The sequence below is a fragment of the Macaca fascicularis genome, chromosome 19 (genome assembly GCF_037993035.2).
Source record: "Macaca fascicularis isolate 582-1 chromosome 19, T2T-MFA8v1.1".
Taxonomy (NCBI): Eukaryota; Metazoa; Chordata; class Mammalia; order Primates; family Cercopithecidae; genus Macaca; species Macaca fascicularis.
Window position 1 is genome coordinate 23,172,228 of NC_088393.1, and position 24,684 is coordinate 23,196,911.

The 24,684-nt window shown below is 44.0% G+C and overlaps 1 long non-coding RNA gene across 1 annotated transcript in view; it reads right to left on the reverse strand.

Annotated features, from left to right (window-relative positions):
* Positions 1 to 2,390: 2,390 nt before the first annotated feature.
* The window catches only part of LOC135968536 (uncharacterized), a 28,078-nt gene continuing 5,784 nt past the window's right edge, over positions 2,391 to 24,684 (reverse strand). The window contains exons 3-4 of the long non-coding RNA XR_010583387.1: positions 14,135 to 14,252; positions 2,391 to 2,594 (exon numbers count right to left, since the gene is read on the reverse strand). This is a non-coding gene — a long non-coding RNA (uncharacterized lncRNA). The remainder of the gene's footprint in view (positions 2,595 to 14,134; positions 14,253 to 24,684) is intronic.

Consider the following 24,684-nt stretch of genomic DNA (forward strand, 5'->3'; position numbering starts at 1 on the left):
TCTCAGCACTGTGGGAGGCCAAGACTGGCGGCTCATGAGGTCAGGAGTTCAAGACCAGCCTGACCAACATCGTAAAACTCCGTCTCTACTAAAAATGCAAAAATTAGCTGGGCATGGTGGCATGTGCCTGTAATCCCAGCTACTCAGGAGGGTGAGGCAGGAGAGTCGCTTAAACCCAGGAGGTGGAGGTTGCAGTGATCCAAGACTGGGCCACTGCACTCCAGCCTGGGCAACAGAGTGAGACAAAGTCTCAAAAAATTTGTTTTTATGAATGAGATTGTTTATAGTCGTCCTTGTTTTGTCTCTGTCAAGCTTTGATATTAACTCAGGAATTGAGTTGTGCAGTGTTTTTAACTACTCTATTTTTGAGAAAGGTTAAGTACTATCAACCTTATGCTTTTCAGTTTTAAATTTTGAATGCTTGGAATACTTACCAGACATTTTTCTGAGACTGATATTTGTTGCATATGTGTTAATTTCTACTGATGTAGCATCTAGTTTACTGGTTCTGTCTTGTACACATAAGTTCAAATGTGGTTAGTTTTTATTTTAGTTATGGTATTATTCATTTTACAACTTATTTTTAGAATCTTTATATAGCTTCTTCTTTCTTGCAGATACTTTCATTTGTCTTTTTTAGCTATGGTAAGCATAGTTGTTTTTGATTTTTTTGTGTCCAATAACTCTAATAATGGATGTCTTTGCAGATTTTTTTCTGTTATGTTTTTTCTGGTGTCTTTCACTTTATCTTCTTATTATGAACTTTGTCATGTTTGATTGCTTGCTAGTCATTGCACATAATGGAAAATTTGCAAGGTTCATCAAGGTCTGAAATAGACGTGACTTTCTTTGGGAGAGTTTGCTTTTGCTTCCTTCTGTTTCCTGGGGATTCTACAATTTGAAGCAATTGTTTGTATCACTTCAGGTAATGTGGTTCATTCAGAATTAATATAATTGATGGAGAAATGCATATAAGACCAATGTGTAGAAACAAGTTTGCAGACATTTTTTCTCTTTTTTAAAATTTGTCTTTATGACCTGTCCTCAACTTGAAGACAGCCTTGTATGCCATTCCTTGGTGTTGGGAAGAAAACAACTGTTTGGGCCATACATACTCTTTAGAGTCCCAGGATAATTTTGAGAAGGTTTTTAGAATATATCACAAGCGCTAAACATCTAAAAGTACTTATTACATGTTAGAAAATTTCATTATACTAGTAATTCTTAATACAAATTGTAAGGAATTATGGTGCATTACTAGGTTCTATAAAGAGAATGTTTTTGTTTAGAATATTTTTTGATATATTACATTTTATGAACTATGAATACATTTTTAATATGTATAAGGTAAAGAATGAGATGTTTGGATTCAAAGATGCATAAGATCAAACACTGAAGAAATTTTCTGTGTAGTTGGGGAGAAAAAAGTGAAAAAGCCAACGCAACCCATGGATTGCAAGATTCTGCCTCGTGCCCTCACCTTACCTAGCTGTGCCTGGCTGCCAGACACCAAGATTTGTTTTTAATCATTGAAGAAAAAGCCTCCCAAAGTGATGAGATTACAGGCGTGAGTCACCGTGCCCAGCAATTTTTTTTCTATTTTTAGTTGAGATGAGGTCTCATTATGTTGCCCAGTCTTGTCTTAAACTCCTGAACTCAAACAATCTTTTCCCCTTGGCCTCCCAAAATGTTGCTATTACAGGCATGAGTCAGCATACTTGACCCAATAAGTCTTATAAAAATATGACAGAGAGCACTTTGGGAGTCTGAAGCAGGAGGATTGCTTGAGCCAAAGAGACTGAGATCAGCCTAGAAAATATAGCAAGACCTTATCTCTGCAAAAACAACAAAACAATCAAAACAGAGAAGGCTTCTTGTATGTGACCTTCTAGACCTTCAACCAGTGCCTTTTCTGCAGGTAAACACTGTATAAGTTCATTTTATCTTTACACAAATGTGCATGTGAATATGTGATTCTATGGACCTGTAGAAATAGTATTGCATGTGTGCTTCCTGGATGACACCGTGTGTTCAATAGTTAGAAGAACAGGCTCAGAAGACCTGTGTAACCTTGGGCAAGTTTCTCAACTTCTCTGACTCATTTGTTACTCAGGGATAATAACATGTGAGTAAAATTAGTGCTGTTCTTTGAATGTAATAATAAAGTAGATAAACTATTTCAAGGGGAATAAAAATTTTACAAAGACAAAAGAGGATATTTAGAGATACATTCAAGATTCAAAAACATAATATATTTTTTAAATGTCCTGACATCAAATTTGTAAAGTTAGATGAAATTATCTATTTTCCAGAAAAGTATGTGACAAAAATTGGCTGTGGAAGAAATATGAGATACATAGAAAAATCAAAAATTATGTTTTTAATTTTACACACATAAAAACACATATGTTATAAAATAACACCTTTATAAATGTTTACAAAATGCATATACCATGAACCCAGCACCCAGTGATGGACGAGTCTGAACAACACAATTTCAACTGAGGACCGCATCCATGTGCCATATGCAGGACCTCGCCAGTGGTCTCTGTTCATGTGTGAGAGGGATAATCCTCACTGTTGGCTGGGTATACCTGTAAGAATCACAATTTTGACTTTGTGCTGGGGTCTGTTATGACACTCTGTGTACCACCCAAGGAGTCATACAATATGCGTGAGTTTTGTAATCCTCTGTGACCTTCATACAAGTAGAAAGCCCAGAACCTTGCCCATTGCTTTAAGGCTATCTATGAGAGTCAACAGATCTCCTATGGCTAGATCCGGGTATGCAAGTCATCACCGTGCCTCTGAGCTGAGTCTGGAAATTAGTCACTGTTCAACCTGTTCTCAGATCTACATGTGACAATCAGAATTTTAACTGTGGACTGCACCTGCATGTGAGGTTCAGGACCTCACCAATGTGCTGCTTTCTTGTTTGGAAGTGATGATCCTAATTGTTGGCTTGGTATGCCTATGAGAGTCACAGTCTCACTCTGTGCTGGGCCCTTATTATACTGTCTGTATTACTCAAAGTATTTATAGAATATGCTTACATTTTATCAACTTCCATTATCCTTCTAAATGTAGGAGACTGAAGACTTTACACACTACTCAAAGTCTAGCTAACAGAGTCAAAATCACTCCTAGTGGCTGGTTTACTATATGAGCATGGTCATGATGCCTGTGAGCTGGGAAAAAAACATAGGCTGAAATTTTACCTGTGAGAAGGGGACAGGCAAGATAATCAGATCACCTAAATGCTGGACCAAAAAGATGTCAATATCCACTCTCTGGGCAGGGCCATGGCCTTAAAGTCACATAACCTGGGAACTGGGCCTAACAGTATGTCACAATGCCTCCTGTGGGCAGGGTTCAGGCAGAATAGTTACATTACCTGTGTGCAGGGCACAGTATCATGACAATAATATGTCACAATCCACCTTGTGTACAGGGCCCAAGCAGAAAAGGAGAGTCGTAATACTTAGTTGATGGGCCCACTGATATGTCACAATGCCTCATATTGGAAGGGCCAAGGCAGGAGCGTCATATCATATGAGTGCACGGCTCAGTGATATGTCACAACCCACACTGAGGCAGGGCCCAGGTAGAAAAGTAGAGATACATTACTTAAGTGATGGGTCTACTTATATGCCATAACTCTCTGTGTTGGCAGGCTCAGGCAAAAGAAGAGAATCATTTAACCTAGGTGATGGGCCCAGTGATATATCACAATCTCCCCTGAGGACCTATGCAGGAGAGTAAAATAACTTACATGGTGGGCTCAGGTATATGTCACAATTCCATTTGTGGGCTTTTCCCTGGCAGGAGGGTCAAATAATTCAAGCGCTGGACAAAGGTATATGTCACAATCACACCAGCAAAAAATGTCCAGAAAGAAAACTTAAACTTTCACACATATTCTGGCTTCAGGTATGAAAGTCAAGACCTCCTGTGAGTTGGATCTAAGTACCTGAGTCACAGTCATAATAATGGGCCATATCCCTGCATGACAGCCACAATTCTAAACCCAAATTTCTCAGTGTATGAGTCACAGCCTCACAGCATGCTGAATCCTGGTCTTTGAGTCACTACCTTACCTGTAGACCAGATGTATTCATGAGTCACAATTCCAACTTTCGACTACCTGCACATGTGAGGTTCACAGCCTCAACAGTGGATGGTTTCCATGTGGGAGGGTGACAATGTTTACTGTTGGCTGAGTGTGCATAGGAAAGTCACAATTTCACCTGTGTCGCGCGTTCTGTTATGATACTCTCTGTACCAACCAAGGGCTTTATATGGTATGAGCAATAGTCACAATCTGCTTTGAGATCTTCATGCTGGTGTGAACCAATGATCATACCCATTGTTCTATTGCCAGGTATGTGTCAACATCTCTCTTATTGGTCAGCTATATTTATGACAGTCATCACAGTGCTTGTAAGCTGCCTCCATATCAAAAAGAAGTCACCATTTCAACTGTCCCAGCACACAAACGAAAGTCACAAATCCAATTGTGGACTATGCTTGTGAGATTTAAGCCCTCACCAGTGGGCTCTGTCCATGTGTGAGGGTGACAATCCTATTGTCAGCTGGGTTTGCCTATGAGAGTAATAATTTCATGTGGATACTGGATCCTGTAACTAACTCTAAATGCCACACAAGGGCTTTAGAGAATATGCTTGAGTGTCATAAACTTATATGACATTTCTTCACCCTGAACCTCATGCTTCTTCACCCAGAACTTACCCATTGCCCTAAGCCTAGAAAACAGAAGCCAAATCTCCCCTAGTGACTGGGTCCATGTATGAGGGCTATCATTACACACACCTCTAAACTCGGCCTAGATATATGCCACAATACCTTCTGTGAACAGAAATCGGAGAGTCACATCACTTTGGTGCTTGGCCAAAGATATGTCACAATTCTACTCATAAACAGGACCCAGGAAGAAGATGTATCACAAATGGCTACTGTAGGCAGGAGTCACATCACCCGGGTGGTTGACCCAGTTATATGGCAGAACACATTAGGACTCTCATTTCCTAATGAGAATCACATCACCCACATGCTGGGCCTAGTTTTTGTGTCACAATCCTCCTGTAGGCAGGGTCAAAGCAGAGCACAAAAAATGTATCACTGAAATGATGGACCCCGTGATATGTCACAATTCCCACTAAGGGGAAGGCCCAGAGGAAAGAAAGAGTCAAATCACATAGGTGATGGGTTCAGGTATGTCACAATGCCTTTTGTGGGAACAGCCTAGGCAGGATTGGAGAGGCACATAATCTACATATATGGCCCGAGATATGTCACAATCCCCCCTGAGCACAGAGCCCAGGCAGGAGCATCACATACTCTAGGTACTTGGCCAAGATAGATGTCAAAATCTCAACTATAGAATGGGCTTCTGCAGGAAAGCGAAACTCATCAGTTCTCTGGCAAAGATATATGTAACAATCACCCCACCGGAAGGTCCACACATAAGATTGACAATCTCGCACTTGTCCCAGCTTCAGGTATGAGAGTCAAGTACTCCTGTGAGTTGTGTTCAACAATGTGAATCGCATTTTTAACCATGGACTAGATCAGTGCCTAAGAAAGCCAACCTCAACTCTGGACAGTGTTTCAGTGGGGCAGTCACTGCCTCATAGGTGTGATACATTTTGGTCTGAGGATACAATCCCAACTGTATCCTACCTGTCACCATCCTACCTGTGAATCCGATCCACCTATGAGAATCACAATTCCAACTTCCGAATACCCCTGAATGTGAGATTCAGAGCCTCAACAGTGGGCTGTGTCTATGTGAGAGGGTGACAATTCTTACTCTTGGCTGCGTGTGCATACAAGGCTCTCAATCCCACTTGTGCTGAGCCCTGTTATGACACAATCCATACCACCCCAGGGCTTTATGCAGTATGCATAAGAATTGAAATTTCCTGTAAGACCTTAGTGCTGATAGAAGCCCACGATCTTACCCATTGTCCTAAGCCTGAGAGTCAACATTTCTCCTGTTGGCTGGGTCCAGGTATGAGAGTCATCCCTGTGATTGCACAAATTACCTTTGTGCTGGTCCAAAAATATATCACAATCCCCCTCAATTGGCATGACCTAGAGAGAATGGAAGAGTAAGAGCATCTAAATTACGGCCACAGAGATATATCACAATACCTCCCGTGGGCAGGGCCTAGGAGAGAGGGTCACATCACCTGCAGTCTGGACTCAGTAAAATGATTCAATTTCCCCTGTGGCCAGGGCCCAGGCAGAAGAGGAGGATCATATCACCTAAGTGCTAAGACCTGTGGTATGTCACAGTCCATTTTGGGGAGACAGAATGCAGGCAAAAGAGGAGAGTTACATCACCTAGGTAATGAGTTCAGAGGTATGTCACAATACCTACTGTGGGGAGGGCCCAGGCCATACGGTTACATCACTGAGGTGCTGGACTCAATGGTATCTCACAATGGCTCTGTGGCCAGGGCTCTGGCAGAAAATAAGAGTCACATGATCTAAGTGCTGGGCCCAGTGACATTTTACAACACCCTCTGTGGGTAGGGCTCAAGCATGAGAGTCATATCACTTAGGTGTTTGACCCAGGTATCTGTCACAGTCCCCTCTGAAGGCTGGGCCCAGGCAGGGAAGTAAAATGACTCAGGTGCTAGGCTAAAGTATATGTCACAACAACACCTGTGGGAAGGTCCAGGGCTAAGGTGCACAATTCCACACATGTCCCAGTTTCAGGTAAAAGAGTCAACACCTTCTGTGAGTTGTATGCAAGTACATGAGTCACAATCTCAATGATGGACTGAATCCATGCATGAGAGTCCCAATCCCACCTGCAGACTGTGTCCTGGTGTCAGAATCAAAGCCTCACTGGTGTGATGAACCCTGATCCTAGAGTGATCATCTACCTGTGGACAAAATCCACAAGTAAGAATCACAATTCCACTTTTCAACTGCCTCCAGATGTAAAATTCAGAAGTTCATCAGTGGTCTGTATTCATGTGGGAGAGTTACACTTTTTACTGTGGCTGGAAGTGCATATAAGAATCACAAGTTCAGTTGTGTTCTGGGTCCTCTTATGACACTCTCTTTACTTCCATAGGGCTTTACATTGTTTGGGTGAGAGTCACAATCCCCTCTGAGACACTAGTGTTATATAAACTCACAATCTTACCTCTTTTCCTAAGTCCAGGTATGAGAGTCAACACATCTCATATTGGCTGGGTCCAAGTATGAAAATCATGACTGTGCCTCTTAGTTGGGTTTACATATGAGTCACCCTCTTACCTGTGGCTGGATCCACACATGACATTAAAAATTCAAACTGTGGACTCATCTGAGAGTGAGATTCAAGACTTCACCAGTGGGTTCTGTCTATGTGTGTGGATCACAATTCTTATTCTTGGCTGGGCGTGCATTTGAGAGTCACAATCTCTACTTTGTGCTGAGTTATGTAATGACACTGTTTGTACTACCTGAGGGTCTTATACAATATGAGCGAGTTTGATAATTTTGTGTGACCTTCATACAAGTTAGAAACCCAAAGCCTTGCCTCTTGCCATAAACTGAAGAGCCAACATATTTTCTATTGGCTGGGTTCATTGCGCAAGTGAGTTGGGTTCAGAAATTTGTCACCATCAACCTGTGGCTGAATCCACATATGACAGTACAATTTCAATGGTGGAATAGGTTCATGTGTGGATGAAGGACCTCAGCAATGTGCTCAGTCTATGTGTGAGGGTGGCAATTGAAACTGTTGGCTAGGTGTGTATAGGAGAGTTACAATCTCACCTGTGGACTGGGACCTGTAATGACACTCTGTATTCCCCAAGAGCTTTATACCATATGTGTAAGTGTCATAATCATCTGTTACCTTCTTACAAGTAAAAGACCCAGACCCCTAAGCCTAGCTACCAGACTCAACATTCTCTTATTGGCTTGGTCCAGGTATGAGAGTCATCACCATTCCTGTGAGCTGAATCCAGAAATGAGTCACCATCCCACTTCTGACAAGAAATACGTATGACAGTCACAATTCCAGCTGTTGATGTGTTCACATATAAGATTCAGGACCTGAACAGTGGTCTTGTCCATGTGTTATAGTGACAATAGTAACTGTTGTCTGGGATTGCATACAAGAATAAAAATCTCATCTGTGTCCTGGACCACATTATAGTTCACAATGTTACCTCTGGGAAAGGCTAAGAAATGAGAGTAACATCACCTGAATTTTTTACCTGGAATATGTCTCAATCTCCCCTATGGGCAAGGCCCAGGCTGGAGAATCAGATCACTTGTATGCAGGGCCTAGTGACATATTATAATATTTTCTCTAGCACAGCTCAGGCAGGAGAGTCACAACATTTGGGTGCTGAGTTCAGAGATATGCCACAATCCCTGTTTTAGGCATGTCTCTTGCGACACAGAAGAGGCACATTATGTAGAAAATTGGTTCAAAGATTTGTCACTATGTCCCCTTTAGGTGGCGCACAGGCAGGTGAGGAGAGCCACATCACCCAGATAATGGACCTAGCAATATTTCACAATGCTCCCTGATGGACGGGCAAAGACAAGAAAGTCACATAACCTAGGTGAGAAAACCTGACATATGTCACAATGCATGCTATGAGTAGGGATCATGGAAAAGGGGAGAATCACATAACCTAGGAGTTGCACCAAGATATATGTCATAATCACCCCAGTGGGCAGGGCCTAGGCATGAGATGAGAGTTACATCACGTAAATGCTGGGCCTAGTGATATGTCACAATCTCCACTGTTTACAGGTCCCAGAATAAAGAGTCATACCATCTACATGTTGGGACCAAAGATATGTATCAATGACACTTGTGGGCAGGGACCAGGCAGGAGAGCCATAGCACCTGGGTGCTGGGCCCAGTGATATGTCACAATGTCTTTCATAGGTAAAGCTCAGGTAACAGAGAAGACTTACATAAAATAGTTGATGGGCCCAGAGATATTTCACAATGCCCCCTGTGAACAGGGTCCAGGCAAGAGACTCATATCAACTTTGTGCTGGGCCACTATCTTTTGTGTGAGCAAATCATAGGAAAAAGGGGAGCATTGGCTGGTCACGGTGGCTCATGCTCGTAATCCCAGCACTTTGGGAGGCTGAAGCGGGTGGATCACCTGAGATCAGGAGTTCGAAGCCAGCCTGACCAACAAGGTGAAGCCTCATCTGTACTAAAAATACAAAATACCAAGTGTGGTGGCAGGCACCTGTAGTCCCAACTGCTCAGCAAGCTGAGACAGAAGAATTGCTTGAACCCAGGAGGTGGAGGTTGCAGTGAGCCAAGATCGTGCCACTGCACTCTAGCCTGGGTGACAGAGCGAGACTCCATCTCAAAAAAAAAAAAAAAAAAAAAAGAGAAGTATCACATCAGCTGAGTGCTGAGCCCAGATATGTCACAATCCCCCTGTGAGCAGAATCCATGCAGAAGAAGAGAGTCAACATACATGGGTGACGGGCACAGAGATATTTCATAATGTCCCCTGTAGGAACGGCACAGGCAGAAGTGTAACATCACTTGAATGTTGGACAGTGCAATATGTCAAAATAACCAATGTGGTCAGGGCACAGGCAGAAATCACATAACCTGGGTGCAGGGCCTGACAGTGCATCACAATGCCCTCTATGGGCAGAGCCAAGGCAGGAGAATAGGTCACATCTGCTAAGCGCTTGGTCAAGTGATGTGTCATAATCCCTACTGGGAGCTGGACCAAGGTTGGGAAGTCAAGTCACTCAGATTCTGGGCACACATCAGAATCACACCTACCGGAAAGTCCTGACATGAAATTAACAATCCCATACATGTCCCAGTTTCAGGTATTGTAAGAGTCAACACCTTCTGTAGGTTTGGTTTAAGTACCTGGTTAAGTCACAATATCAACAATGGACAGGATTTGTACAAAAAAGACCCAATCCCTCCTGAATATCCCTCCTGAAGACTGTGTCCCCTTATTGAAGCCACAGCCTCACAGCTCTGGGGAATCTTGGTCTGAGAGTAACCAACCCACCTATGGATCAGATCCACATGTAAGAGTTAATTCTTCAACTTTCCATTGCCTCTGAGTGGGAGATTCAGAGCCTCAACAGTGGACTGTGCTCATGTGGAAGGATGATAATCTTTACTATTGGCCACCTGTGCATAAGAGTGTCACAATATTACCTGTGTGCTGGGCCCTGTGAGGACAGTCTCTCTGCCATTCAAGGGATTTATATGCTATGCATGAGAGTCAGAATTTGCTCTGAGACCTCCATGCTGGTATGAACCCTTGATTGTACCCGCGGCCCTAAAGCCCACGTATGAGAGTCAACATCTCTTTAATTGACTTTGTCCAGAGAGGAGATTCCTCAACTGCCTATGAGATGGTTTTAGAAATGAGTCACCATTTCAATTGTGGTCGGATATGTACATATGACAGTCACAATTCCAACTGTAAACTGCATCCATGTATGAAGTTCAAGACCTCATCAGTACACCGTGTCCTTTCGTGAATGCAATAATCCTAATAATTGGGGTGGTGTGTTCACAAGAAAAACTGTCTCACCTGTGTGCTGGGCCCTGTGATGACACTCTCTGTATCACCTGAGGGCTTTATACAGTATGTGAGGGAGTGGAAATTCTCTATGACCTTCCTACAAAAAGGAGACCCAGGATCTTACCCATTTCTCTAAGCTTAGTTATAAGAGACAGTATCTCTCCTGGTAACTGGTATGAGAGTCACTATTGCACCTGTAAGCCAGGCCAAGATGTATGTTACAATCCCATTTGTCAGTAGACAGTGAGCAGGATGGTCACATCACCTGAGTGCTGGGAAAGGGTTATGTCACAATCATTTTTGAGGCCAGGAACCAGTGATAAAAGAAACATCAAGGCCGGGCGCGGTGGCTCAAGCCTGTAATCCCAGTACTTTGGGAGGCCGAGGCGGGTGGATCACGAAGTCAGGAGATCGAGACCATCCTGGCTAACATGGTGAAACCCCGTCTCTACTAAAAATACAAAAAACTAGCCGGGCGTGGTGGCGGGCGCCTGTAGTCCCAGCTACTCGGAGGCTGAGGCAGGAGAATGGCGTAAACCCGGGAGGCGGAGCTTGCAGTGAGCCGAGATCGCGCCACTGCACTCCAGCCTGGGTGACACAGCGAGACTCCGTCTCAAAAAAAAAAAAAAAAAAAAAAAAAAAAAGAAACATCACCTTAGTGCTAGGCCAAGGGATATATTCCACTGTTTTCTGTGGGCAAGCTGCAGGCAAAGGAAACTCATCACCTTCTTGCTGGGCCCAGTGATACGTCACAATTTTCCCTGTGGGCAAAGTGGAGGGTAAAAACGAGGGTCATATATCTTAGGTCATGAATACAGAGATACATCATAAGGCCTCCTGTGGGCAGGCCACAGGTAGAAATCACCAATTTCCTAGGTGTCGGAGCCCACAATATATCAAAATACACAATGTATGCAGGGCCCAGGCAGGAGAGAAGAGTCACACAACTTAGGTACTGAGCCTAGCAATACATCCCAGTTTCTTTTTGGACAGAACCCAAACGATGGAAGAATTTTATTACCCAGCTGTTGGGTGTAGCTGTATGTCAAAATATTCCCTGAAGGGAGAGATCAGGGAGGAGTGTAACCTCACCTACGTGAGAAGCTCAGAGATGTTGCCAATTCTGTGTAAGGTAAAGGAATAAGAGAAGAGTCAGGTTTCCTAGAAACTAGGCTAGATTATATGTTACAATTACCCGAGTGGGCAGGACTCTCATGAGAAGACTGTCACATCATGTAGCTGATGAACTAAACAATGCATCACAATTCCCACTGTGTACTGGTCCCAGAAAGAAGAGGAGAGTCCCATCATCTAGGTGATGGGCCCAGAAATATGCCATAGGCATCTGGGCAAGCAACAGGCAGAAGTATCTCAGCATATCTGTGGTAGGCCCGGTAGTAAGTTACTCTCCTTTCTATGGGCATGACCCAGGCAGAAGAAGTCACATCGCCTAGGTGCTGGGCCCAGATATATATATCACAATATCTTTTGTGGAAAAAGACCAGGTAAAAGAAGAGACTCACATCAAACAGTTGATGGGTCTAGAGATACGTTACAATCTGTCTGTGGGTAGGGTCTGGGCAGGAGACTCAGTCACTGTGGTCCTGGGCACAGCACTATGTAAAAATGCTTTATTTTGGAAGAGTCAAGACAGAAGAATATCACCTGTCTGTTAGCTCAGGGACATGCCACAAAATCCCCTTGGTTTCAAACCAAACCTTGAAAGAAGAGTAGAGTAACGTCAGCTGGGTGCTGGTCCCAATTATTTGTCAAAATTCTTCTTTTGAGCAGAAATTGGTAGAAGATGATTATCAAAACACAAAGTTGATTGGTGCATAGATATGTCATAAAAACCTTGTAGGCAGGGCCAGGCAAGAGAGTTGCATCACCTGGGTATTGGACTCAGCAACATGGCAAAATGGCCCATATGGGCAGGGCACAGGCAGGGGAGTCACATAACCTGAATGTGGTGCCAGTGATATGTGACAATGCCCCCTGTGGGCAACATGAAGACAGAAGAGACTCATGTTACCTGGGTGCAAGGCCAAGCAATATGTCACATGCTACCTTTTTGCAATGCTAAGGCAGGAGCATGCAGCTACATCACCTAATTGCTGGTTTCAGTGAAATTTTATAATTTCAGCTGTGGGCTGGGCCCAGGGAGTAGAGTTAAATCACTGAGGTGACGGGCAGAATCTAGGTCACAATCACACCTACAGGAATGTCCAGGTATGAGATTAACAATCCCATATATGTCTAGGTTCTAGGTGTAAGATTCAATAGCTCATGTACATTGGGCCTAAGTAAAGGAGTCACAATCTAGATGGTCGAATAATCTGTCCATTAGACCCTTAATTCCTCGTGTGGACTGTATCTCCTTAGTGAAGTCACAGCCTCAGAGTTGTGTTGAATCTGAGAGTCACCAACCCACCTGAGAAAGGGATCCAGGTATGATAGTCAATTTTCTAACTTTTGACTACCTCCAAGTCTGAGATTCAGAAGCTCAATCATTGGCTGTTTTCATGAGACAGAATGACAGTCTTTACTGTTGACTGGGTGTGCATAGGAGTCTCACAATGTCACCTGTGTGCTAGGCTCTGTTGGAACACTTTCTGCACCGCCTAAGGGCTTTATAGAGTGTGCATAAAAGTCACAGTCTGCTCTGAGGCCTTTCTGCTTGTATGTACACCATGATTCTATCCGTGACCCTAAGTTCAGGTGTGAGCATAGTTGGCAGGGTCAGATTAGAGAGTCCTCACTCTCTAGTCGGCAGGGTCTAGATTGGAGAGTCTTCACCTGCCTATGCACTGCATTTATTAATGAGTCACCACCTTAATTGTGGCCAAATGTTAATATATGACAGTAACAATTCCAACTTTGAACTGTGTCCACCTGTGAGATTCAGGAGCTCACTAGTTGTCTTTTGCCATGTGTGGGGGTGACAATCCTAAGAGTTGGCAGTTTCTGCATCTTAGAAACAATCTCACCTGTGTGCTAAACCCTGTGAAGACACTCTTTGTGCCACCCAAAAGGTTTACGAAACACATCAAAGATTGGTAAGACTTTTTTTTTTTTTTTTTTGAGAAGGAGCCTCATCTCACGCTGTCACCCAGGCTGGAGGGCAATGGCATGGCCTTGGCTCACTGCGACCTCTGCCTCCTGGGTTCAAGTGATTCTCCCACCTCAGCCTCTTGAGTAGCTGGGACTACAGGTACATGCCACCACACCCAGCTAATTTTTGTATTTTCGGTAGAGACTGAGTTTCACTATGTTGGCCAGACTGGTCTCCAACTCCTAACCTCGTGATCCACCCACCTTGGCCTCCCAAAGTGCTGGGAATACAGGCATGAGCCACTGTTCCCAGTCAGATTGGTAATTCTTTATGACATTGATACAAAGAGGGGGCCCAGGATCTTACTTGTTTCCCTAGGCTACAATACAAAAGACACTATCTCCCCTATTGGCTGATTCCAGGTATGGGGATCATCATAGCACCTATGAGTTGGGCCAGGATATTTGTCACAATTCCATCTATAAATAGAAAACGAGCAGAAGAGTCACATCACCTGGGTGCTGTATGAGGGATGTCATAGTATTTCCTGGAAGCAGGGCACAGGCAGAAGAGTCACATAACCTGGTGGCTGAGCCCAGTGATATTTCACAATGCTCACTGTGGGAAAAGACCTGCCAGAAAAGACACATCACCTGGTTACTGGGTGCAGCGATATGTCACAATCTTCTCTATGTGCAGGCTGCAGGCAGAAAAAGAGTCACATCACTTTGGTGATACATGCAAACATATGTCACAAGGCCGCCTATGGGCAGGGCTTATTCAGTAACCTCTGATCCAGTCCTATAGGTGTTGGGTCCAGTGACATGTCACAACACCAAAGATATGCATGGCTCAGCAAAACAAAAGATTTACATCATCTAGGTGCTAGATCCAGTGATACGTCACAATCCTCTTCTTTGGCATGGCTCAGGAAGAAGTAGAGAGTCACATCACCTAGGTGTAGTAGAGAGTCACATCACCAAGCCATATGTCACAACACACAGTAAATGCAGGGCTCATGAAAATAGGAGAGTCAAATCTCTGAGGTGCTGGAAACAGTGATACATCACAATTTCTCCTTTGTCAGAGCCACATCACCTAGGTGCTTGGTCCAGTAATATGTCACAATTCCCTTGAGAGGTGAGCCCAGGCAAGAGAGTCACATCATTTAGGTGAGAACCCCACAGATGGGTCACTATTTTCTCTGTGAATAGGGCTCAGGGAGAAAAGGATAGTCACATCATTTAAATGACAGGCCCAGAGGTAGATTACAATGGCTCCTGGGTACAAAAACCAGGCAGAAGAATTATATCACCTGTGTGCTGGGCCCAGTGATAAGTCACTTCCCCTTGTGTGGGCATGGCTTCAGCAGGAGAGAAGAGTCACATCACCAAGATTCTGGTTCCAGAGATATGTCGTAATCTCTCCTGTTGACAAAGCATGAGTAGGAGAGGAGGGTCAAATGAAGCAGTTGATGGACCCAGAGATATGTCACAATGCCTCCCATAGGCAGAGTACAAGCAGGTACCTCCCAATTCTTTAGGTGTTGTGGTCAGGGACATGTCACAATACTTAAAAAATGCAGAACCCAGGCAATAAAACAGAGTCACATCACCTAGGTGCTAGGTTCAGTGATATGTCACAATCCCTAATTCAAGACGGCTCAGGGAAATAAAAAGAGTCACATAACTAAGGTGATAAATGTAAAGATATGTCATAATACTCCTGTGGGCAGAGTCCATTTAGCAGAGTCACATTACCTTGATGTTGGACCCAGCCATATATCACAATACACAGCATACCCAGGGCTCAAGCAGGGAAGAAAAATCACATCATCTAGTTGCTGCATTTGATGATATGTCACAATCACTTGTTTTTGCAGAGCCCAGACAGAAAAGAAGAGTCACATCTCCTAGTTGATGGATGCAGAGATAAGGCAAAAGGCTCCTTGTGGGCAGGACCCAGGCAGAAGGCTCTCACGCCCTAGGTGTTTGTCTCAGACATATGTCACACTACCAAATATAAGCAGGGCTCAGGCAAACAAGGAGTTTAATGATATGTTACAATCCCCACTCTTGGCAGGGACAGGACGCACACACACACAAACAAAGGCACATCACCTAGGTGATTAAAAAAACAAAAAAAGATATGTCATAATACCCCCTGTAGGCAGGGCCCATGCAGAAGAGTCTCATCACCTAGGTTTTAGACCCAGCTATTTGTCACAATACACAATTTATGCAAGACTCACACAAAAGAGGAAAGTCACATAATGTAGGTGCTGGGTTCAGTGATACATTATAATCCCTCCTTGGGTAGAGTCCAAGCAGTAGAAAAGAGTTACATTACCTGGGTACTTGGATCAGGAATTTGTCACAATACCTCCCGAGGAAAGAGTCCAGGAAGGGGAGTCACATCACCTAATTGAGGGGCTCAAAGATATATTTCCCAGAGCTCCTTGTGGGTAGAGCTGAGGATAATCAAAAGAGTCACACAACCTAGGGGCTGGGCTCAGCTATATGTCACAACTTCCCTAGGTGCAAGTCTCTGGTATGAGGAAGAGTCACATCACATAGGTGCTGGGCCAAGCAATATGTTACAATCCCCACTGTAGGAAGGTCTCAGGAAAACAGAAGAGTCACGTTATCTGGTTGATCAGCACAGGAACATATCACAATTACCCTAGACTGAAGTGTTACATCCCCTGTGTGTGAAGTCCAGTGATAAGCCACTCTTCCGTTTGTGCACAGGGTTTAAGCAAAAGATGAAAGTCACATCACCTAGCCGCTGGGCTTACAGAATTGTCTCAAGCCCTCCTACGGTCAAAGCCTATTTAAGAGACAAGAATTATATTAGCTGCTCTGCCTATGGAGCAGCCATTTTCTTGTTTGTTTGTTTCTTTACTTCTCTAATAAACTTGCTTTTGTTTTACTGCATGGACTCACCCTGACTTCTTGGGGTCTGGGTCAAAAGCCCTTTTCAGTAACAGCTTTCTGGCAAACTATAAAGGGACCATACTGAGGAGAAAACTTAACTGAAGGAAATAAACTGCAGCACTAATTAGCCAACTCTGGGTAAGTAGTGGGGTACACCTTACCAGGGTAAAAAATGGGATTGGGTTACAGGCCCAACATGGAAGAGTTACAGTCTCTCCTAAGACATACTGGGTTAAAGACCTCTCTTAATAAAAAGCTTGAGGCCTAAGTTAGGAAGCTTCGAGTCCTTTCTAAGATTTAGGGTGTTGGCTGGGCATAGTGGTTCACATCTGTAATCCCAGCACTTTGGGAAGCCGAGGCAGGCAGATCACCTGAGGTCAGGAGTTCGAGAACCGCCTGAACAACATGTAGAAACCCATCTCTACTAAAAATACAAAAACTAGCTAGGCGTGGTGACACATACCTGTAATCCTAGCTACTCGGGAGGCTGAGGTGGGAGAATCACTTGAACATGGGAAGCGGAGATCACTTAAATGCAGTTAACCAAGATCGTGCCATTGCACTCCAGTCTGGGCAACAACAGGGAAACTCTGGCTCAAAAAAAAAAAAAAAATTTAGGCGGTTAGAGGCCCCTCTCAGTAATGTCACTCTTGGTTAAAAATAGATGAAGCAGGCCAGGCGCTGTGGCTCATGCCTGTAATCCCAGTTACTCAGGAGGCTGAGGCAAGAGAATGTCTTGAACCCGGGAGGCAGAGGTTGCAGTGAGCCAAGCTCGTGCCACTACACTCTGTAGATTAATTTTCCCTGTGCTCTTTGCTGACAGTTGTGCGTGACACGCTTAGGCATGTACAGGATCATGACACATGGGGAGCTTCTATTCTCAAAAGGGGAAACTTGAGAGCTAGTGAAATTGCTGGAAATTTCCTGAGAAATTTGCGACTGAGAAGTCGCCGCCTGAATTTCTCAGTGTCGCTGCAATGGGTGAGTCTTTCACTGGCACCCCTGAGAGCCTCCCTTTCCCCAACCTGCCTCAGGCAATGCTTTTCTTTCCTTCTATCCTCTTTCTTTCTTATCTTTTCGGTTATTCAGGGCAACTGTCCTTTGTTTTTTTGTTTGTTTTGAAACGGAGTTTCCCTGTTATTGCCCAGGCTGAAGTGCAATGGGGCAATCTTGGCTCACCACAACCTCCGCCTACCGGGTTCAAGCGATTCTCCTGACTTAGCCTCCCAAGTAGCTGGGACTACAGGAATTTGCCACCACGCCCGGCTAATTTTTGTTGTTTTTTTTTTTTTTTTTTTTTTTTTGAGGTGGAGTTTCACTCTTGTTGCCCAGGCTGCAGTGCAATGGCACGATCTCGGCTCACCGCAACCTCCGCCTCCCAGGTTCAAGCAATTCTCCTGCCTCAGCCTCCCTAGTAGCTGGGATTATAGGCATGTGCCACCAGGCCCAGCTAATTTTGTATTTTTAGTAGAGACGGGGTTTCTCCATGTTGGTCAGGCTGGTCTGGAACTCCCGACCTCAGGTGATCCACCCGCCTCGGCCTCCCAAAGTGCTGGGATTACAGGCATGAGCCACTGCGCCCAGCCTAATTTTTGTATTTTTAGTAAAGACAGGGTTTCACCATGTTAGCCAGGCTGGTCTCGAACTCCTGACCTCAAGTGATCTGCCCATCTTGGCCTCCCAAAGTGCTGGGATTACAGGCGTGAGCCATCGCACCCGGTCATGTGTGATATTTGTATATGAAAGAGTTCTGATTAATTGACTTAAGAATAATAAATGCTTAAGTCTAACTTTTTTTCAGAAAAGGAACAAACGTAATGCCTTTTAGTTCATGTGACATAAGTAATCTTTGGGAAATAAAAGCAGTTTTACATGCAAGGTGTGTAAGAAAAGTAGAATGTGGCTGGGCGCGGTGGCTCAAGCCTGTAATCCCAGCACTTTGGGAGGCCGAGACGGGCGAATCACGAGGTCAGGAGATCGAGACCATCCTGGCTAACACGGTGAAACCCCGTCACTACTAAAAATACAAGAAAATTAGCCGGGCGAGGTGGTGGGCGCCTGTAGTCCCAGCTACTCGGGAGGCTGAGGCAGGAGAATGGCGTGAACCCGGGGGTGCGGAGCTTGCAGTGAGCCGAGATCGCGCCACTGCACTCCAGCCTGGGGCACAGAGCAAGACTCCGTCTCAAAAAAAAAAAAAAAAAAAAAAAGAAAAGTAGAATGTGCTTTTGGTAAATGATTATAAGAAGGCATAAAAATGTTAATTTTTTTGGCCTAGTTTAGAGGACTGAAGAGTTGTTTTAAGTTAAGTTAGGATTGAGCTGAAGGTTTGAGCAAGTTGTGGAAGGTTTGTAAAAAATTAATCTTGTAAAAAAAATTCTGGGGCCGGGCACGGTGGCTCAAGCCTGTAATCCCAGCACTTTGGGAGGCCAAGATGGGTGGATCACGAGGTCAGGAGATCGAGACTATCCTGGCTAACATGGTGAAACCCCGTCTCCACTAAAAAATACAAAAAACTAGCCGGGCGAGGTGGCGGGCGCCTGTAGTCCCAGCTACTCGGGAGGCTGAGGCAGGAGAATGGCCTAAACCTGGGAGGCGGAGCTTGCAGTGAGCTGAGATCCGGCCACTGCACTCCAGCCTGGGCGACAGAGCGAGACTCCGTCTCAAAAAAAAAAAAAATTCTGTGTGTGAACATATTGGCTAAAGTTAAAGAGATATTATGCAGTTCTTTTTGTTGTTGTTTGAGATGGAGTTTCGTTCTTGTTTCCCAGGCTGGAGTGCAGTGGTGCAATCTCAGCTCACCACAATCTCCGCCTCCCAGGTTCAAGTAATTCTCCTGCCTCAGCCTTCCTAGTAGCTGGGGTTACAGGCATGGGCCACCACGCTGGGCTAATTTTGTATTTTTAGTAGCGATGGGGTTTCTCCATATTGGTCAGCCTGGTCTCGAACTCCCAACCTCACGTGATCCACCTGCCTCAGCCTCCCAAAGTGCTGGGCTTATAGGCCTGAGCCACCGCACCTGGCCTGTATTCAGTTTTTTTTAAAAAATAAATTAAACATTGGAATTTAAGTACAACAGGTGTTTTGTTTTGTTTTGTTTTTAAAGCACAGATCTGTTCCTTAACAAAAATTGTAGAGAGTTATTAAAAGTTTACGAGATTCTTGCCTTACGGTCAAACTGATTAAGATTGGATAAATCTGTATATAAGAATTTTTTTTTTATTTTTTATTTATTTTTTGAGACGGAGTCTCGTTCTGCTGCCCAGGCTGGAGTGCAGTGGCTTTATCTCGGCTCACTGCAAGCTCTGCCTCACAGATTCACACCATTCTCCTGCCTCAGCCTCCCGAGTAGCTGGGACTACAGGTGCCTGCCACCACGCCCAGCTAACTTTTTGTATTTTTAGTAGAGACGGGGTTTCACCATGTTAGCCAGGATGGTCTCGATCTCCTGACCTCGTGATCCGCCCGTCTCGGCCTCCCAAAGTGCTGGGATTACAGGCGTGAGCCACTGCGCCCAGCCAAGATTTTATGAAAAACTTGTTTTGGCTGGGTGCAGTGGTAGAGGGAAGCTCAGGAGGGAGGCTCGGGAGGCTGAGGCAGGAGAATTGCTTGAGCCCTGGAAGTGGAGGTTTCAGTGAGCCGAGATCTAGCCACTGCACTCCCAGCCTGGGTGACAAAAGCAAAACTCCATCTCAAAAAGAAAAAAAAAAAAAAGTGGGTTTAACCCCAATAGTATACTCATTCGAAGGTGAAATGTAGGCTTTCTCTTTTAAACAAGATTTTTATGTTACATTTTGAAAAATGAACAATTTTGTGTGCCTTTTGAATAAACTACAAGAAAAACAAGACAGGAGACAAATGGTTTTTCTTTTTGTTGGTGGGGTTTTTGTTTGTTTGTTTTTCGTTTGTTTTTGTCATTGTTTGTTTGTTTTTGAGATGGACTGTAGCTCCATCGCCCAGGCTGAAGTTCTGATCTTGGCTCACTGCAATGTCTGCCTCCTGGGTTAAAGCAATTCTCCTGCCTCAGCCTCCTGAGTAGCTGGGATTACAGGCAAGTACCACCACACACAGCTAATTTTTCTATTTTTAGTAGAAACAAAGTTTGGGGCCAGGCGGGTGGCCCACGCCTATAATCCCAGCACTTTGGGAGGCCCAGGTGGGCAAATCACGAGGTCAGGAGTTCAAGACCAGCCTGACCAACATGGAGAAACCCCGTCTCTACTAACAATACAAAAATTAGCTGGGTGTGGTGGCATGCATCTGTAATATCAGCTACTCGGGAGGTTGAGGCAGGAGAATCGCTTGATCCTGGGAGGCAGAGGTTGCAGTGAGACAAGATCGAGCCATTACACTCCAGCCTGGGTGACAAAGCAAGAATCCATCTCAAAAAAAAAAAAAAAAGGAAAAAAAAAGGGAAGGGGAGGGGAGGAGAGGTGAAGGGAAGGGAAAGGGACAGGGTTTCATCATGTTGGCCAGGCTGGTCTTAAATTCCTGGCCTCAAGTGATCTGCCTTTGTATTTCTAGTAGAGATGGAGTTTCCCTATGTTGGCCAGGCTGGTCTTAAATTCCTGGCCTCAAGCAGTCCAACCAACTGGACCTTCCAAAGTGCTGAGATTACATGCATGAGCCACCACACCTGACCTCATCTTGGCTAAAAGAATGACATATGGTGACCTGGAATTTGATTTCATACTATCAAGTGTTTTAAACCTTTGATAGTTGACAAACTTTTCAATATTAAATTACAAATTTTGTGTTTTTCTGACCTAGTTAATCTTTTAAATATTAGGTTACCTAAAGTCCCCAAGTGACATATTCAGCTTATTTGGTATTAAAATCATGCAGGATGTATTGTCAAATATGAAATGGTGGTTGGCTTTCTTTAGGTTATATCAGTATAAATATGTTATTGGTGAGTGTCCCAAAATTATGGAAAACTGTAAATCTGATGTGATTTAGTGTGTTATTAATAATTATAATTTTTATGTCAAATAGTTGTATCCCACAGGAGTAAGCAAAATTTCTAGTCAATTGTGGCTTTAATAATGGCTCTCTAGTTGGGCATGGTGGCTCACGCCTATAATCCCAGCACTTTGGGAGGCCCAGGTGGATGGATCACCTGAGGTCAGGAGTTCGAGACCAGCCTGGCCAACATGGTGCAACCCTGTGTCTACTGGAAAAAAAAAAAAAAAAAAAGTTAGCCTGGCCTGGTAGCAGACGCCTGTAATCCCAGCTACTCCCGAGGCTGAGGTAGGAGAATTGCTTGAACCCAGGAGACAGAACTTTCAGTGAGCCGAGATTGTGCAATTGCACTCCAGCCTGGGGACAGAGCAAGGTGAGGCTCCATCTCTAAATAAATAAATAAATAAATAACAGCTGTCCTAAGACTTTTTGTCACCCATAAACGATTGCTGTCTTGATTTGATCCTCTTCAAGAGATGATTTATAGTCCGCTATAGAAATTTGCCAGGTGCTTTTAAATGCAGGTTTCTGATAACTTTGGAGACTGCAACATTATAACAGAGGAAAAATTTTCAGGACTGTCACGGAAAGCTGAAATGTTAATGAATATCAAGCAGAAAAGGAGTTTATGGCATGAACTGAATTAATAGAAGACAAAAGTAATATTTTTTGAACTTTTTCTTAAAATGCTGCAAATCCTTTTTTTTGTTTTTCAGAGTCAAAATATTTTTAGCTATTTACAGTTTTTAACAACTGAGGAATGTATACTTCTGTAAAAAAAATTCGGAGCATATTTGTTTTTCTCCACTTGATTTCTCCAGAATGTGGAAATCTATTATTTTTTTTTATTTATGGAAATATTGTTATTTGCATATGTGCCATAAGCATGTTTTCTTTTGCAACAGGGCACAATTGGAGACACTGGTAATTTCATGAAGACTTTGACTGGAATGGAGTGCTTTCCTTGAAGAAATCCTACTGAATTTGTAGAGTCAATATAAGCCTTTTGGGAAAGCTGGCCTCCGACTTTGCGCAGTCCCTATGCAGGGTTCCTGACCCGTGGTAAGTATAAGAAATGTTTTTTCTTTCTTTCTTTTCTTTCTTTTTCCTTCCTTCCTTCCTTCCTTCCTTCCTTCCTTCCTTCCTTCCTTCCTTCCTTCTTTCCTTCCTCCCTCCCTCCCTCCCTCCCTCCCTCCCTCTCTCTCTCTCTCTCTCTCTCTCTCTTTCTTTCTTTCTTTTTCAAACAGAGTTTCCATCACCCAGCCTGGGGACAATGGTGTGATTTCAACTCACTGCAACCTCTGCTTCCCAGGTTCCAGTGATCCTCCCACCCCAGCTGCCTGAGTAACTGAAACTACAGGTGCACGCCAGCACACTCAGCTAATATTAGTATTTCATGTCAAGATGAGTTTTCACCACGTTAACCAGGCTGGTCTCGAACTCCTGACCTCAGGTGACCCACTCACCTTGGTCTCCCATAGTGCTTGGGATTACAAGTGTGAGCCACCATGCCTGGCCAGGAATGTCTCTTTCTGACAGAACCAGGAGCCCGAAGTTATCTTGGGACCCCAAGAAGAGAGAAATTCACCCAACTCATAGGTATTTGATGGTACAGACCCATGGCTGGGCTTGGCTTTTAAAAAGTCTTTTCTGATAGTCCTTTAATGGAACGTCGTTACATCAAAGCCAATTTTTAAAACCTATGTGAAAAATAATTACTTTTGCTGCATTTTATACATCTAATCAGGCCAAATATAATACTAAAGCTTTTTATGCAAGAAAATCAGTTTTACCATGATTTGTCTTTAGTAGAAATGGAAAACTGGAGAGAGAAAAAAATTATGTTTCAAGAACTATGGTACACCTGTTATTAGACACTAGTCTCATTTGTTGTTTATGAGTATTTTCCCTGCTATTTAGACGAATTCTGCTTATTCCTGTGAACACACCACTGATCTCTGACTGCAGCTGGAAAGAACCAAGAGAGATAGGTAATCTAAAAATCTGGATCGGGGCCAGGTGCTCATGCCTGTAATCCCAGCACTTTGGTAGGCCAAAGCGGGTGGTCACAAGGTCAGGTGTCCGAGACCAGCCTGGCCAACATGGTGAAACTCTGTCTCTACTAAAACTACAAAAATTAGTCGGGCGTGGTGGCACATGACTGTAATCCCAGCTACTCGGGAGGCTGAGGCAGGAGAATCGCTTGAACCCAGGAGGCGGAGTTGCAGTGAGCCGAGATTGCACCACTGCACTCCAGCCTGGCCAACAGAGTGAGACTCCATCTCAAAAAAAAAAAAAAAAAAAAAAAAAAAAATCCGGATCAGTATTCTAATTCTGAACACATATTGGAATCAGGTAGCAAACCCATAACAGCTTCGTTCCAACACTTGCCCTTATTTAGTTTACGTGGGATAATTTTACTTACTTTGTTTACTGTTGTGGATTATATTGTTGTTGTGCTCTTTGTGTCGAAAGGCAGCATAAGCTTGCTCAATGTTTTCTTAAATAGAACAATTTTGCAGATATCATCTTTTGTTAAGAACTCAAGAGTTATAAATGGCCCTTGTCATACTGATGCTTTCTCACCTGGCCGGGCGTGGTGACTCACGCTTGTAATCCTAGCACTTTGGGAGGCCAAGACAAGTGGATCACCTGAGGTCAGGAGTTCAAGACCAGCTTGGCCAACATGGTGAAACCTTGTCTCTACTAAAAATACAAACATTAGCCAGGCATGGTGGCAGGTACCTGTAATCCCAGCTTCTCACAAGGCTAGAGGCAAGAGAATCGCTTGAATCCGGGAAGCAGAAGCTGCAGTGAGCCAAGATCATGCCACTGCATTCCAGCCTAGGCAACAGAGTGAGACTCTGTCTTAAAAAAAAAAAGAAAGAAAGAAAGAAAGAAAAAGAAGAGTCAAATCACCTCGGTGCTGGGCCCAGAGGTACTTCATAACCCCTCACTGGGCACAGCCAAAGCAGTAGAAAAAGTTACATAACCTAGGTGCTGGGTACGGCAGTATGTCCCAATATCCCTTGAAAGAAGGGCGAGCCAGAGAGTAATATCACCCATGTGAGGGACCAAACAGTATGTTACAATGTCTTCTGTAGGCAGAGGACAGGGTGGAGGATTACATCACTTGTATGCTGAACTCAGCAATATGTCAAAACGGCCC